General features: G+C 38.9%; 1 long non-coding RNA gene across 2 annotated transcripts; it reads left to right on the forward strand.

Annotated features, from left to right (window-relative positions):
* Positions 1-5425: 5425 nt before the first annotated feature.
* Positions 5426-16201, forward strand: LOC124881509. Of its 2 annotated transcripts, XR_007041675.1 has the most exons (4): positions 5426-5641; positions 8470-8544; positions 15782-15887; positions 16014-16201. It is a non-coding gene; the product is annotated as an uncharacterized LOC124881509 (long non-coding RNA). The 2 variants fall into 2 exon arrangements; XR_007041674.1 differs by having other exon boundaries at positions 15782-16201.
* The last annotated feature ends 431 nt before the right edge of the window (positions 16202-16632 follow it).

Raw genomic sequence — 16632 nt, forward strand, 5'->3', positions numbered from 1 at the left:
TAGGCCAACAAGTTTTATTTTTGGTCTCATTGGACCAGAGCGCCTTCTTCTACATGTTTTTGTGTACCCTATATAACTTGTAGCAAACTTTAAATAGGAGGTCTCATGGCTTTATTTTAACAATGGCTTACTTCCTGACACTTGGCCATATTTGTGGAGTGCATTAATAGCTGTCCTGCTGATAGATTCTTCCACCTGTTTTGTTGGTCCCTGTAGCTTTTCTAGAGCTATCGTTGGCCTTTTGCTTGCATTTCTGATTTTCAGATGATGGATATTATTTTACACCTAGATCCTGGTTTAAGCCTGTCCACAATTTTGACACTGATCTGTGTGGTGTGTTTATTGGTCGTTGTGGTACTGTCTGTTCAATAATGCCCTCTAACAAACCTCATAGTAAAGGGAACAGTATGCATATTCATGATTCATGATTTTTGTTTTTGTAGAAACATTTGGAAACCATGTATTTAACTTCTGCCTCACAACAATGAACTACTTGGTGTAGGCACATAAAATCCCAATAAAATACATGGAAGTCTGTGGTTGTAATGGGGCAAAATGGATAGCATTATTGGAGTTCATTGCACTCTATGGCATGTAGGCTAAGGAAATCTTTATTATTGTTAAAATAACTTATTCATAAAATGTGTTCAGCATTATTGTATAGAAAGGAAAGGAAAATAAAAAATACACAATTTCTATAACTCTAATGTGAAGTATCTTTAAAAATGATTCCTAATACAGTGCCTTGCGAAAGTATTCGGCCCCCTTGAACTGGTCAACCTCTTGCCACATCTCAGGCTTCAAACATAAAGATATAAAATTCTAATTTTTTGTGAAGAATCAACAACAAATATTGGATGTGTAATCTTTTTTAACAAATAAAAAACTGAAAAGTGGGGTGTGCAATATTATTTGGCCCCTTTACTTTCAGTGCAGCAAACTCACTCCAGAAGTTCAGTGAGGATCTCTGAATGATCCAATGTTGTCCCAAATGACTGATGATGATAAATAGAATCCACCTGTGTGTAATCAAGTCTCCGTATAAATGCACCTGCTCTGTGATAATCTCAGGGTTCTGTTCAAAGCGCAAAGAGCATCATGAAGACCAAGGAACACACCAGGCAGGTCCGAGATACTGTTGTGGAGAGGTTTAAAGCCGGATTTGGATACAAAAAGATTTTCCAAGCTTTAAACATCCCAAGGAGCACTGTGCAACCAATCATATTGAAATGGAAGGAGTATCAGACTACTGCAAATCTACCAAGACCCGGCCGTCCCTCTAAACTCTCATCTCGAACAAGGAGAAGACTGATCAGAGATGCAGCCAAGAGGCCCATGATCACTCTGGATGAACTGCAGAGATCTACAGCTGAGGTGGGAGAGTCTGTCCATAGGACAACAATCAGTCGTACACTGCACAAATCTGGCCTTTATGGAAGAGTGGCAAGAAGAAAGCCATTTCTCAAATATATCCATAAAAAGTCTTGTTTAAAGTTTGCCACAAGCCACCTGGGAGACACACCAAACATGTGGAAGAAGGTGCTCTGGTCAGATGAAACCAAAATCAAACTGTTTGGCCACAATGCAAAACGATATGTTTGGCGTAAAAGCAACACAGCTCATCACCCTGAACACACCATCCCCACTGTCAAACATGGTGGTGGCAGCATCATGGTTTGGGCCTGCTTTTCGTCAGCAGGGACAGGGAAGATGGTCAAAATTAATGGGAAGATGGATGGGGCCAAATACAGGACCATTCTGGAAGAAAACCTGTTGGAGTCTGCAAGAGACCTGAGACTGGGACGGAGATTTATCTTCCAACAAGACAATGATCCAAAACATAAAGCCAAATCTACAATGGAATGGTTCACAAATAAACGTATCCAGGTGTTGGAATGGCCAAGTCAAAGTCCAGACCTGAATCCAATCGAGAATCTGTGGAAAGAGCTGAAGACTGCTGTTCACGAACGCTCTCCATCCAACCTCACTGAGCTCCAGCTGTTTTGCAAGGAAGAATGGGCAAGAATTTCAGTCTCGATGTGCAAAACTGATAGAGACATACCCCAAGCAACTTGCAGTTGTAATTGTAGCAAAGGGTGGCGCTACAAAGTATTAACGCAAGGGGGCCGAATAATATTGCACGCCCCACTTTTCAATTTTTTATTTGTTAAAAAAGTTTGACACATCCAATAAATTTCATTCCACTTCACAATTGTGTCACACTTGTTGTTGATTCTTCACAAAAAATTAGAATTTTATATCTTTATGTTTGAAGCCTGAAATGTGGCAAGAGGTTGACCAGTTCAAGGGGGCCAAATACTTTCGCAAGGCACTGTACGCTTTTACTGTGAAACAATGTATCCCAAATAAATCAAAAACATTCATCAAGTAATACTAATAATAAGGCTGATTTAGTAAGTTTTTAGAAGAGGCAGAAAAGTAAGAGAGGGTGCTTGACCTCCTGTAAGAACCTGAGGAGTTTAGTACAGGTTGTCTTGATTGTTGCAACAGTACAGCTTCACAGATTAGCTGTCAAGTTTGAAATGATTCAGTGGAACTAGATCCATGGATCTGCTCCACGCATCTCTTCAGAACAATCAAAAGGGAACTTGTCAGCTTTCTTAACAAGTTGAGTACAGTGTTATTTTGATACTGCATACATGTGTGGGTTTGGGGGGGCAGTCACTTTGACTTTCCCTCTGAAGTGCAAATCAGTTAGTTGGAGCAGGCAATCTTTTTCAAATGTGTCTATTGGGTCTCACATCAGAGCACAAAGAACCAATTTACCCTTTCAGCACCGCACAAAGTAAACATGCAGGCTGCAGTCACAGCCTCTCCTCCACCCCTTCCTCCTCGTGCACGAGTGATAAAAGATACGAGGACCGGCGACCGGCTGCTGGGTACACACGTAAATGGACAAAGTGATCCAGTTTGCCTCATTAGAGCAAAACGCTGTGTTCCTGGTGACACCAGCAGACCTCGGTTGTCATGGAAACCATGCAGTTTTGTCACAGCCTCTATCCACATCTCTCTCATTCTCCCTCTATGTTTTTTTTCTTTCATTGAGGGGACAGTCAGATCACTGATACTCTACACCACAGGGCTATGACTCATGCACATCCTCTTGCATCTGGAACAAAAAAGGGGTGGGGGAAAAACACAGTGCGTATACACACACACACAAAAGAATACACACATAGAGACCGGTGCATACTTTCTGCAGACTTCACTGTAGTTGTATGCAAATGTGCACTGATGGATTTATTGATGAAATAGCGACTATGCTTTACACTTTGAAAGCTGCATCACATTTTCTAACTCTCATCTCAGAGTGAGAACATTTCTATTAGTCAGTGGGATCTGGACCCTTAAATATCAGATAGATTATGTGCTTTACTTGCTGTTTTGTCTCACAGATCAGATGATGTGCTCGGCAATATTCCTACTTATTTAGGCCACTGGAGAGCAGAATATGTACAACTCTATGGAGGCAAAGCCAGAATGTGATTGATATGGAGGAGAATGACAAACTTAGCAAGCAGAACCTAATCTGATCTGCAACAGGATATTGACTGAAGCAATATGATTTGTTTTCCAGTTGCGCCGGGGGTATTTGATCTTTAGGAAGTTTGGACTATTGCAATCCACATGACATACACATGCACACCCTAAGGTACAAGGTAGAACAAAGAGATGACTTACCCCAGTGTTGCATTGTTCTTCTGCCACTGCCTGCAGCTGTTTCATCAAACTCCCTCATCTGGCAGCTCTTTACGTGCTTGCCTGGTGCACACACACACATCATGACCATTTATCTCTCCTGCCAGCTTGATCTGGTTGTTCATCTCTTCAATATTTTCCTAACTCAGATGGACACGCATTACTCACCCCCCTTCCCTCTCTCCTCCCTCTATTTCGTTACTACATCTGGCTAAATATATTCCATATATGGAAGCATAGATTAGGGTTAAAAGCACATTTAAGAGATTTAATTAGGTTTTTGTGTTATTGTCATTGTCACAATTTCTCAGCTGTAGCATTGCTGTTCGTAGGCAGGTATTCAATAGATTGTGCATTTTCAGTTTTAACCTGTCTCTGCTGTCTTCATAATATTTTATCCGACATATTAACTAAAGATAGTGCATACTTTTTAAGTAAAATCAAAATGAAAAACATCAATTAAAATAGAAGCATGTGCCTTTGCCATTACTCTGGGTGAGCTGCAGAAATCCACAACTGAGGCAGGAGAATTTGTTGACAGGATAACCAGCCATGCACTCCAGAATCTGGTCTTTATGGAGGAGTGGCATTGTTGAAAGAAATCCATTAAGATTACCGTTCGCAGTTTGGCACAAACTGCCGGGGACACAGTGAACATGTGGAAGAAAGTGCTCTGGTTAGATGAGACCGAATTCTAACTTTTTGGCCTATATGCAAAACACTATGTGTTGTGGAAAACTAACTGCAAAGCATCCTGATTTCCTGATTAGGCTTGGCTTCTTGTGTTTTTGCCATTTCTAGTTTCTTTCAAATATCCCTTTAGATAACAGGACAGGTGTAACGAGAAGAACATCCTACAGTGACAGTTTTTCTATGACTTCATGACTTCATTCGCACTACTAATAGGAAACGCCAAAAAATAATGTAATAGCTGGTCATTTGCTGGGAGAAGTACAGAAATATACACTGAATTATGCCTATATTGGTCATTCATTCTTTATTTTGTTTCAATAGAAGAAATGACATGTGCACATTTTGTTAATTGTTTTTGTTCCAAAAATAAATACAGCCCAATCTGCTTTGCTTTGTATTGTTTCCTTTATCATTATTCAGGTCATTTATGTTCACTGCTGCCTGCCTTTTCCAAGACAGGTCTCAGTTTTCCGTTCTGCATGCACTGTGACACGTCTAAGTAATTAAACAGTATGTACCCCTCCAACAAAATTAGCCACCACCCTCATAGAACAGAGAATGAACGCAGCACTGGCACACATGTAGGAAATTTGCCTTGTTACGGTTTGCTTTCAAAGCTGTTTGTATCCATCTTGCAGTGCATTAAATGAACTAATGAGATGTGAAACTGGCTGTTAAAGTCCGTGATTGCGAAGTGTGGGCCTGATCTCATAACAGAGCAGCATGAAACATAAAACAGGCAGCTATTTTCTGGCCAAGTGCAAATCAAACATTGGTTAACAAGAAAGTGGGAGAGCCTTGTATTCGTCTCGCTGGAGTCTGGTCTAAGCGGCGCATAGCTGATGAGTTTCCTGCTTTAGTGCTTCCAACCAGTCAGCCAGCCGCTCCCTGGCAAACCAGCCTGTGTATGACTCATCACATGGAGCATGTGATCCTTTTTTTAATGCACGCTCACACTCACACAACTCCATTTATTGGCTAGGGGGGTTCCCTCCCCAACATTGCACGCCACTGCATAGAAACATCCCTGGAAGAAAACAGTAAAAAAGGGAAACCCTGCATATCTGCTTGTGTGGGTGTGCGTGTTTCTTCTAGCATGTCTGCTAAAAATGTTTGTGTTCATTGCAGGCTGAGTGGATGTGTGAAGGGGAGAGTGCTGCTTTTCCTATAGGCCACAGTTTGATGAGGGATGAGTCATCCAGATGGAGACCCCGAGGAACGGAGGCAGGTTGGTGATTCACCTTGTTAAAAAAAGAAAAATCACACTCAGGGAATGGGATAAGTGGATGTGTGTGTGTGTGTGTGATCTTTGCATTAACAATTCTTCATGCTTGTACATTCAGCAAACATACAAGTAAATCCGTGTACATAACAGCTTTTGCAAACACACTCTGTAATACAATCTGCATGTTTGGCTATCATACCAATTATGGGTCTAAAGTTTGATTTAAATGTTGGTGTGCTTTGAGCTGTTTTTGTTCATCTCTCCACACTGTGTGGAGAGTTGGTGTGTTCATGTATCAGAGAAATGCCACAGGGGATTGTTGCCTCTATTAATCCACCCACCCTCCACCTTTTATCAGCTTGCTGAAACAATACAAATGGTGAACTGCAACATGGCTGTGAGCATCTGCAGCTCATATGCAAATGTGAAATAAATGATCTCATTATTTTCTTGTCAGATATATTTTGAGCCTTGAATACAAATGCAATGAGAGAAGTGAATTAAAGCTATTTATGCTAAATTAATATTCTAGTGCCGCCAAATCTGCATAATCAAAACCTTTAGTGCCTGTGTGAAGGTTTCAAATAATTTTTTTTCCAGCTTTAAAGACTTGTAGCTTTTCTCCATAGATAAATAGTCGAAGTACCATTGAAAACATGCAAATTTTCTCACTTACAAAGCATGTAGAAGTCTGAAATTTTTATCATAGGTATTCAACTGTGAGTGATGAAATCTAAAATAAAAATCCAGAAAATCACATTGTGTGAATTTTAAGTAATTAAGTTGCATTGTATTGCATAGCATAAGTATTTAATACATCAGAAAAACAAAACTTAATATTTGGTACAGAAACCTTTGTTTGCAATTACAGATGTCAGACATTTCCTGCAGTTCTTGATGAGGTTTGCATTCATTGCACCAGAGATTTTGGACCACTCCTTCATACAGATCTTCTCTAGATCCTTCAGGTTTTGGGGCTGTTGCTGGGCAATATGGAGTTTCAGCTCCCTCTAAACATATTTGATTGGGTTCAGGTCTGGAGACTGGCTAGGCCACTCCAGGACCTTGAGATGCTTCTTAGTTGCCCTGGCTGTGTGCTTCAGGTCATTGTCATGCTGGAAGACCCAGCATGTTCTTAGGGTTGTACTCATCCGTCTTCCTCCAAACATAGAGAGTGGAGTTCAGACCACAAAACTCTATTTTTGTCACATCAGACCACATAACCTTCTCCAACTCCTCCTCTGGATCATCCAGATGGTCACTGGCAAACGTCTCGACATGCGCTGTTTTGAGCAGGGGGACCTTGCGTGTGCTGCAGGATTTAATCCATGTAGTCTGTTACTAATGACCTTCTTTGAGACTGTGGTCCCAGCTCTCTTCAGGTCATTGACTAGGTACTGCAGTGTAGTTCTGGGCTGATCCCTCAACTTCTTCATGATCATTGATGCACCACGAGGTGAGATCTTGCATGGAGCCCCAGAACGAGGGAGATTGGCCGTCATCTTGAACTTCTTCCATTTCCTCATAATTGCGCCAACAGTTGTTGCCTTCTCACCAAGCTGCTTGGCTGTTTTCCTGTAGTCCATCCCAGCCTTGTGCAGGTCTACTGTTTTATCCCTGATGTCCTTGGACAGCTCTCTGGTCTTGGCCATTGTGGAGAGGTTGGAGTTTGTTTGATTGAGTGTGTGGACAGGTGTCTTTCATACAGATAACAAATTCAAACAGGTGCAGTTAATATAGGTAATGAGTGGAGAACAGGAGGCTTCTTAAAGAAGAACTAACAGGCCTGTGAGAGCCAGGATTCTTACTGGTTGTTAGGTTATCAAATACTTATTTCATGTAACAAAATGCAAATTAATTACTTAAAATCACACAATGGGATTTTCTGGATTTTTATTTTATATTCCATCACTCACAGTTGAAGAGTACCTATGATAAAAATTAAAGACATGCTTTGCAAGTGGAAAAACCTGCAAAGGTTACACTGCAGAAGTGTAACAAATGCTTGTTTTCTCCATAGCTAAAGTCAGTGAAAAGGGAGAGTCTGTCTTTCTACGTTCTGAGGATTTATTTTCTACAAATAATAATAGAAAGTTAGAAGAGGAATTCTATTATGATAAGGAAATTGCTAACATCAGAGAACATCACACCAGGAAATCGAAGCAATTCCTTTAAAATGTCATTTTAATGTGCAGTATTAAGCAAAAATCTGAGCCGAAATACCAATAGCTACAACTTTCTTTACGTAGAGATGTTTTTTCACCGACATTTAAGGTAACTTTAGGAATTTCTGAGGAGTTATGGACGGTCGGCATTCATCAATACAATGTCATTCAGAGGAGGAGCTCACAGAAGCCAAAATGAGCAATCATTGTCACCAATGCTGCAGTGGTTAAAGCAGTCAGAGCCTATCTCCTTACATTAAGATGATTTATCAGCTGGGCGGGATGCTTGGCTGATGATGAGGCAGTTATCTACAATAGACAACAGCAAGATCATCAATCTTCTGCTCCAACGATGATGATACAGGGGTCTATGTGTGTGTGTGAGAGTGAAAATAGATGTGTGTTTTTTTGTAGGAAAAGTAGGACTTGCTCAATCTCAATTGTCTGGTAAAAACGGAGCACTCTGTCTTCTTCCCTGCATCCCTAACTTTAGACATACTTTTACACACACGCATCTTTTAAAATTTTGACATCTTGCTTGTCCTTTTTTATCCTTGTATTCATATTTCTTACAGATTCCTCTTCTTTTTCATCCATTAAATCACAGTCTCACATTTTCTTTGTCTCCCCATTCTAATCTCCACTCTCCTCTTCCTCTCTCCACAGCTGATGAATGGAGTGGAACGTTCCCCCACAGGATAACTAAATGCAGTTGCTGTACTCTACGTCCTTCAGCAAGCTGTTAAGTATAGAAACACACTTCGAGTGTTATGCTCGCTCTGCTGTTAACATTATGGCATGACTTTGGTTACACTTATCACTGCAGAGACTGAGTGTGTTTGCTCCATTGAGAAGTAGAACCTTGGGATGCAGCTTACATAAAAGAAGAATGATATCAGCATGTCACCAAATAGGACAAGACCATTAATTTCCAGCAAAATACACTGTCTCAGGAAACACACGCTCATTTTGGGACTGGCTGATTAATATGCATCGATGTGGAAACAATAGAAAATAAAACCATCTAAACTATAAATGCATTTAAATAAACACTGTATTCATTATGAAAGACACTTATTATCAGTTACACACTGAGAAATCATGACAATACAGTAGATAATAATGCTATAATCATCGGTTCTATTTCAGTAATGTTCTTGTCCTATATTCCGGGAGGTAAATTTAGTTCTGTCTTAATCACAGCTAATCATGGCCATACATATACATGTTTTATTTTGTTTTACTGCAAAAAAATCCAAGATATCCAAGAAATGCATGGAAAGCTAGTTTAGCTCTTTACATGAAAGAAAGCACAATGCACAAATAGTGATGACACTCAGTACGAGGCAGAACTCAAGAGGACCAAAGATTTAAAGGGTCTTTCACCCTTATTGGCATCTCTGGTTAACATGTTGAAAAAGCCTTGAAATAAATTCATCTTTTATTTGAGTAACATTAACTCACAATATAAAAGATTTGTTTTTAATAAATGTAGACTTTACTCTTTTAAACGAATGAAGACTTTAAATAAGTAAATATGAAATGACAAAATGAACAATTTCACTTGGCTACTGGCCACAAGGCTGGAAGAGGACTCAACTTTATTGTGTCACCAATCACACTGCAGTAGATGTTAGGGGAAGCCTCGACAGCTCACTTTTAGATAACTGCAGAAAAAGTGGCATCTTGAGGTCAACACGTCTCTATAATGAACCTTAAATGTTATCTACATACCCACCCAAACATTTTATGACCTATCATCACAAATGTAAATGTGTGGAATTACATGAACTCAGCTTAGACCTGGAGCTGCCAGTACTTTGATAGTGTATGGAACCATGAAACCTTTTGAAATGCGAGATTTTAAATAGAAATCTAGTGGACTCTGTCACTGGGTCTTTTAGCAAACAGATGGCCAAATCAGCACAAAAGTGGTTTACCAGACACAAAATAAACCTTACTCTGTGGCCAGGTCTGTCTGTAGACCTAAACTCTATAGAACTCCTGTCAGGTCAGCTAAAAAGAATTGAAGAGAGGATCCAGAACTCATTAATCTAGAGAGATTGTGCAAAGTGGTCAAAGACCCTTTACTCTGTATGCTCCAAACTGGTGAAAGGTTACAGGATAAGTCTATATTGTCCTACAGCTGACAAACATGTGATGTTCTCCAGCCTTACCCACAAACTCTACAACTGTAAGCCCTTCGTTTTTCTGTAATTCTTCCTATAAACACTCACACAATACCTTACTTGTTTATTTGTTTGTTTGTTTAATTAATTGTACAACCCAACAAGGCAACAATGTAGCCAAAGAACAGCAGGGTTTTGTAGAATGGTAGTTTCAGTTAGGGTTACAGTGGTAAAATGTGCATTTATTACATTTAACGTCAGAGTAAAAATAACAAAAATGTTGCAGTATTGACTATAGTAAACAAATGATGGATGTTGTCTCTTTGTACATTTTATACCATAAAAAAGAACTTTAATTGAGGTCTTTGGAGACAAAACAGTTGTACCTGAACATTTTCATCATCCACTGCAAATTAAAATTTTTGGTGAAATTCAAAATTGTTAAGGTGTTTATATTAAGCAAATTACACAAAATCAAACAATATTACAAAGCTTTATCAAATTTCAAAACTTAGTTCTACGTTTAGTGACTGCTGCAGTCTCTAAATTGTTTAAACCCTACAGCAGAACTTCCTTACAAAAGCAGACATCTGTAAATCTGGTGTGGTCTCGGGAACACCCGATCCAACCAATCAAGGACTTCATTAGTTGCATCACATGTGCTTGAAGATATAACACCTCAAATACTTTGACTGTTGAGTATGGGTCTAAAGTTTAATATATTAATATAATGACTGTTTGACCATGATATTTCATTGTATGGTACAAATGTGGCTAATTAAAGGGTCATTGTACTGCATAAACAAAGAAAAGGATACACAAAGATAGCAAAGGTGAATGTTCTTTTAGATACAGCTGGAAACATAGTTTACACATTTAAAGTTAATAGAACAGTGACTACACCACCTGGAGGTGACAAAAAGAGGAAGGGCTACAAGTCTGAACCCCAAGAAAACACAACTACTGACCTAGAAAACTTGAATAAATTTAGGCCGAACTATTTATGTTTTCTGTAATTAACTGGGTATTAATTAGCAAGCTCCATTTCAGAGTTCTGTGGCATGATGCACATGTTAGCTATGTAGGAAAACAACTGTTTTATTTTATTTTATTTTACTGGAAATTTTAGATCACAAGTACTTCACTTCATAATTAGAAGTGTTGATAAACTTCTGCATTGGAAGATACAGTAGTTTACTGTTTAACTGGTTCTGTACAAAAAAAGTTGCATTTGAAGTTAAAGAAAGGTCAGAAAGTAATTTTCTACAATAGTCTCTCCTTGCTTACAAATACAGGTATTCAGTTAGTTTGAGTGCATACCATCTAACAGAGACAACACACTGACATGGTGTATCCTTTGATCTTGAACAAGTGAGCCCTCATCCTTTGTTTTGCCACTGACTGCATTGGCATGGAAACGTCATCTGAGTTTGGAATCCCAGGCCTGATCAGCAACTGGGTCACATGGAGAGCAAAAGAGGCAAAGCACCCGGAGAAACACAACGTTGTGCAGCAAACCTCTTTAGCTGCATTTGCGGTGTTACAAAGTAAAGAAACCCCTGACTTATTTCACCACCAGGATAAAAAGAATGAACTCCGCTTCTTTCGCACAACATCTATGATGCAACACACTGTACACTTAAAGTATAATCTATCAGCTATAAAGCTTTTTTTGCTCTTGGTCTCTATGTTGGAACATTTATCTCGCTTTCCTTTTGATACTCAAGGTAGATAGTGGTATGGAAGTGTAAATGTAAAGGAGGCCGGAGGAGCAAGAAGGCAAGACAAGGTCAAAGATGACCCAGTGATTATCCGTTGCTTGAGGATACCTCAGCACAGAGATCCAGCCCAAGGTGTACACAGCTCCACTAGCATTTATGATCCTCAAACCAGTGAAAGATTTAGTGTTACAAGAGTTTTGTGAGTCTTGGCCCACTGCCACAACTCAGCGACCTTGTAAAAGTATCTGCAGGACAGCATGATAAATTATAGATGTTGTTCACAACAGCAACAACAACAAAAAAAATCAGGGAAGGCAAAAAAACAAGTTTCCAGCAGGAAACTTCTCTGTTTCTGCCTTACACCTTTTTGCATTTAGCAGTAAATGATGGCATAAATGATGTAAAGAGATATAATCAATGTACAGACAAACACTCGCTCATACTAGGGTGTCTGGGCTGCGCGGCTCTTCTGCTCGGTTAATGACTGGCATTCAGTTACATCATTCTTCAGAGAACGGAAGCTCGGATTACAGGAAAGGCAAACACAGGCCTCTGGGGTCTGAACAAGATGTGTGTGTCTGTATGCAGTGTGCAATTGCTTGTCCTGCACCCTCCTCTTATATGAAAAATCAGGATGTTTGACACGTTTCTCTAGATGCATGCAATATCATTGGGCTTCAGATTTCATCATTTAGTTTGACACACTTCTAGAACTGTTTGCAAAGTTTAGAATCAGGTGTCTATGCTGTATAGTGCCTTGGAAAAGTATTTGTACCCCTAAAACTTTACATCAAAGCCACAGACTTCAGAGTATTGTATTTGGAACTTTTGTGATAGACCTACAAAACGTAGCACATAACAGTTAGGTGAAAGAAAAAGGATAAATTGGTAAAACCATTTTTAGAAGTAAAAAATCTGAACAGTGAGGTATTTCTGACACCCCTAAACCGAACCCAATGCAAATTCAGAAGTTGGCTGATTTGCACATAAAACCCACCTGCGTGTAATTTAATCTCAGCATAAACACAACTATTCTATGAAGGTCTCATGTACCTGAACCCACCGTCTCCTCAATGAAACACGGTGGAAGTTTTTTTATGTAAATTTAAATTGACATTAACGTAAACTTAGTTGCTGCCAGCATCATGTTTTGGAGATACTTTTCTTCAGCACAAACAGAGAAGCTAGTCAAAGTTGGTGGGATGATGGGTGGAACTAAATGTAGGACAATTCTGGATGCAAACCTGTTAGAAGCTGCAAAAGACATGAGCCTGGGGCAGAGGTTCAGCTTTCCGCAGAACATACAGCCAAAGCTTCAGTGAAATTATTTAGAGTAAAGATTACTCAGGTCTTAGAATGGGCCAGTCAAAGTCCACCCTAAATCCAATTGAAAATCTGCGACAAGACTGGGGTGGTGTACATTTTATATTTGTTTAGTTGTCATTTACTAACTTGTCTTGTCTCTTAGACTATGTCAGTATCATTGTGATTTTATGTTATGTTCATTTTATTATTTTTTTATTTTTGTGGCAAAAAATGTATAAAACTTGTTGTATTTGTGTAAAAGACTTGGAAAGTATTGTTATTAGACCACTTGCAGTGAAAGGTGGTTCTACCCAGAGAGGCTGAATACCCATTTTCCAGATTTATATTAGTAAAGATTATTAAAACCTTGTCCTTTTTCAGTTTCATAGTTATGCACTACGTTGTGTAGGTCTAACACATACATTCTCAATAAAATACACAAAACGTTCTGTTTACTATGTAAAACTTCAAGGGCGGTAACACCTTTTTTCATGTATTTCTAGGCTGAATACATTTTGCAAAGTACTACTTGATAAATGTACATTTTGGATGTATGATCAATCAAAGGACACGTTGTTATTATTGACTCTAAAATGGTAGCTCACTAAAATAAGAGCTAAAGTAATTGACAGATGTTGAGTTTAGGGGTACTTGTTCACAGTTTCAAACTCCACCTAGCACCTAATTTATTTTCTTTGCCAACAAGCGAGTGAGTTAAACCAGAGCTCTGTAATTAACAAGAAAAAACAGGCTTGCAGATGTCCCAAAGTCAATTGAACATCAATAACTCCAGCTGAGGCCAGTGACTTTGTCTGCCTCAGTCTCATCAGTCAACCACATCCTTCTTCTCTCCCTCTCTGGCTTGTCTGTGTCCTGTTGTGCTTTCTGTCTCTAATTAAAACTCTGGTCCCTCTCTCCTCCTTCTGTCCTCGTCAGACGTTGGGGCTGATATGAATTTCACAGTCTGTTTGAAGCTGCCTCTCAACCATGTGGGTGAACAGGTGCCTTTCTGCATGCAGCTGCTAATCCTGTCGTTTCTTTTTCAGCATCTTAGCAGTGTGCTCTGCTCACCCTGCTACTTTCATCACAGTGATTTGAACAAAGCCATGGGATTGTAGGCGGTAAAGTGCCATGGCATGTGCATTGCTACCAAATCAGGATTCAGATATTATTAGCAGTAATTCATTGTTACACTTGAAAATTTTCATGTTTTTTAATTGTTTTAAGGCATTTTTTCTGTTATCAGAGGGCTAAATAACTATAATCTTAAAATTGTTGATAGCCTATGCTTCAAACTTCTAGAATATTAAAATAACCTATACATTTAAGTATGAAAAACACTGCTCAGTGCATTAGTTTACATTCACAATCCTATATACAAGTTCTTCAGTTAAATTGTCCAAATTCTGTTAAAAATTAGTTGATGGGAAGATGGATGGAGCTAAATTCAAGACAATACTGGGGGAAAACTGTTAAAGCCTACAAAAGACCTAAATAATTGTAAAATTGATAACAAATGACATGGTACACAAAACAAACTGAAATGCATGTGTCATTTTCCATCAAGTTATTATTATGCACAATTTTACTTTTGCTCAAGGACAAAAAATCGCAACAAAATACATTCAGGTTTGCAGTTGTAATGTGACACAAATTCTATAGCTTTGAAAGGAACTTTAGTTCATGCATTCATTTGCACTTTTAGAGAGATATTTTACAGGGATCATTTTTCTGCACTTCCTCAAAGTTAGGTTGGCCATGGGAGAATTTCTTTGCCATCTCTTAATAATGATGTTGTTTATCTTTGAATCTGTCTCCTGACACTGATGATGATCTAAATGAAGTTTTTGTGCAAATATACCAAATTCCTTTGGACAGGTAGTCTGCAAAACTAGATCAAACAAGAACTATATATTCCTTTAATTAATGCAAACATGGGGCTGGATATGTAATATGTAGATTTTTGCTATTTAATTTTCCAGTAACCATTTACAATATTTACAGTCTTTCTTGCTGATTTGCACTGTAGGAAGTCTACTCAACCACACAGTGGCCTCATACATGTCTGGATTTCCATTTGCATTTGCACTTAATTTAGCAAAAACTAGGCCGTCATCCTACATGTCTTCAGAGGCTTGAGTAAAAGGAAACATCCACACATTGTACATTTTCCTCTCAGCTTGTTTCCAAAGAACATTACAATCTGTGCAAAATTTGGATTTGAGCAGCTAGTTCTCCTTTTATTATTTTGAAAAAACATAGATTTTTTGCCTTTAGGCTTCAGTAAGCTGTGATTCTCTGTGCTGTGATGAAACTGTTAACTGTACCTTTAAAATACCTTTATGCTTTAAGAGACAAACTTGTTGAAGTCTGAAGGGTAATTAACAAAATGGCAGGAGAAAATCAACCCTCATCAGTGATGAAATTTTCATTTTAGCTTTGCATGCAAAACACAGCCTCTTCCTCTCTTGTTTTTACTATCTTGCTGGATTCTATAATGCGATTCAGCAAGATGACAATAATGTGGCCTGCAAGTGCCATGTTCTGACCATATGCAAAACAGTCACTCTATTCAAAGGAAGACAAGGCTGTTAAGATGTCAGTGATAAGGAAGAGCGTCTTAAATCACCCTAATTTTAATATTACTTTTTCATGGCTTTCACACACAGAGGCTGTTATCTGTAAAATGCTAACTGCCCAGATCTTGTCCTTGACCTGCTGAAAACTGATTGGTTGACTTATTGTTTTTTTACAACTATCATAGTATGTGATGTGGTCTACTTATACCTAAACTTAGAAAGCATTGAAATGTCATATCCACAGGGCTGTTTGCAGGTTGGTGCGTGTGTGTGACCAGCAGTTGATTCCTCACAGCTGGAACTCGTCAAGCCAAATCAGGAGGACCATATAAAGGAGCGGATTCCCTACGGTAAATGCCAAATTGTTTTGCTCCATGAATGGCAATCAGGCGTATTACTTCTTAGTTCCTGTGTTTTTTTATGTTCCATGCTTACGTCTTGTCTGTTGTCTCCTCTTCAAAAAAACAATTTCCCAGTTCATGCTTTGTTCCTGGATTCTGGTGTTCTGCCTCTTTGTTCAGTTCATTGAAGAACTGAAGTCAAAACGGTGAATATCCTCACCCCCTCCCCTGGTTCATGCTATCAGGACCCCTCTACAACCATCACATTACTCAACTACTTGTCCACTCTCAGCACTCCATCGCCTCTCCCGTCTCCACCTAAAAGAAAGAACAAGGAAACCATTACCACCAAGCATCACTCACCACTACCTGCCAATCTCAGCCTCTGTGGGTATTCTCACTTTCCTCCTTTGGAACTCTATATTTCCAGTAGTAAGCTAATCATCACCCATCATTTCCATCACATCTAAACCATATTCCTATATATATATATATATATATATATATATATATATTCATATCTTGCCTCTCGTCATCCATTTCTTCACTTTCCGTTGGTGTCTGTAATTGTTGCCCGCATGAGGGTCTCAAACAAAACCAACATGAAGACACAAAAATCCTTTATTTGTGTTTAGCCAACGGCAAATTTTAATTAATCTCAAATTGTATTTTAAATAATCTCTGGTCACTGTTAATTTCAAATGATCCCGTTTAAGGTGTAACCAGTCTAAGAGTTTGATCTAGAGATGGTAAA

Source organism: Girardinichthys multiradiatus, chromosome 15, assembly GCF_021462225.1.
Source record: "Girardinichthys multiradiatus isolate DD_20200921_A chromosome 15, DD_fGirMul_XY1, whole genome shotgun sequence".
In the NCBI taxonomy this organism is placed as follows: Eukaryota; Metazoa; Chordata; class Actinopteri; order Cyprinodontiformes; family Goodeidae; genus Girardinichthys; species Girardinichthys multiradiatus.